Genomic DNA, 1,542 nt, shown 5'->3' with positions numbered 1-1,542 from the left:
TTATTCCCACTCTGGACAGGACTTTTTTGTGTCCCTCTTGGTGTAACTTGGGAAAAATGGGTCCTGATCCACATCCAGTCCTGAAACCCTCATTTAGTCCTTGAACTGCAGCAAAAGGCAGATACTGGGGGGCCTTATTTCTTGGAATGTTCCTTTGGAAAAGGTGGATTTGTTGTTACATTTCAGCTGAGTGGGGCTGGGAATGGCAGGGAAAAGCAGCAGGGAATGTTTTAGGTCAGACAGAGGCTTTGCCAGTCCTGGGCTTTCTTGGAAAGGCGACTCTTGGATCAGTGTCCAGGAACAGCCCGAGTTTCTTGGGATTCATGGCCTGTAAAATTTATGGAGTAATAAATATGCAAATGGGCTGCTGCCAGTGTGGAACTGGGACAGGGATCTGGGCTGGCTCACAATTCCCTCTCCTCCAGGAGGGAGCTTTAGCAGCTTCCCACCTTTTGAAGGATCTGGTTCTCGAGTCTTTTCCCTAAATACCTTTTTTTAACCTATAAAAAAAAAGGCTGGAAAAAGGGAAACTTTGGGATCATTTGCAGAAGCATTGGTTTGAATTTTTAAAGGGTTTGGTGATGCTGCATTTCCCTGGCACAAAATTCCACGTGTGTTTTTAAAGGAAGTGTCAGGAGCCCACAGTTGGATCTATTTAGTGCTGGAAAACTAAATATTCAAGCCCTGAACTTCCAGGTTTTCCCTCCCCATGTTCTCACAGCTCCCAGGATTTTTGGATTTCCAGGCTCCCACCCATCCCAGATTCTCCTTGGGCCTTAAATCCACTTGTTTAATTCCAAAAACCTGTTTTATAGATGTTTTTAACCGATTTCAATGAGAAATAGAACTGTCAATCCCCCCTTTCCATAGTGTGGGAACAGCTGGGTTTTCCCTGCCGTGGATTGTGGAGTTCCAGGTTCTCCTCCAGGATTTTTCCAGTCCAAGGTGCACCCACAGCTCATGGATTTGCTTGGATATGGATGCTGGACTTGATCCTTGCTGTCACAGCTACTTTAAAATGCCCTTTTGTAACATTCCAGTGAAACATTTTGTGCTCCAGGAGAACCATTAACCCGGAAAATCCCTTTTTTCCCCCTCATTAAATCCAGCTCAAACTGGTCCTACTGGTTTCCACTGGAGCAAATATTGATTATCCTTGGGATACACTGAATTTTAACACTCACAGGATTCCTAACAAGCTTGACAGGGAATTCCAAATTTTACCACCGCTCCTCCAAGATTTTTCCCAGGGAATTCCGATTAAATCCAAGAAGATTTTTAATTTTCTGGGCAAAATATTGCAGCCTAAAAGACCTCCAAGGGAGCCCTTGGCCTGACTCTGTGCCCTTGTGTGCCCTCGTTCCAGCTGCTCTGACTGACAGTTGTGCACATTCCCCTGGAACAGCTTCCCAAACTGGAAACACCCCCGGGCTCTGCAGGGAGCTCCTTTATTCCCTGCTTTTTTGCAGGTTTATTCCCTGCTTTTTTGCAGGTTTATTCCCTGCTTTTTTGCAGGTTTATTCCCTGATTTTTTGCAGGTTT

Source organism: Manacus vitellinus, unplaced genomic scaffold, assembly GCF_001715985.3.
Source record: "Manacus vitellinus isolate BGI_N305 unplaced genomic scaffold, ASM171598v3 scaffold_16_pilon, whole genome shotgun sequence".
Taxonomy (NCBI): domain Eukaryota; kingdom Metazoa; phylum Chordata; class Aves; order Passeriformes; family Pipridae; genus Manacus; species Manacus vitellinus.
This window is presented reverse-complemented; position numbering follows the sequence as displayed.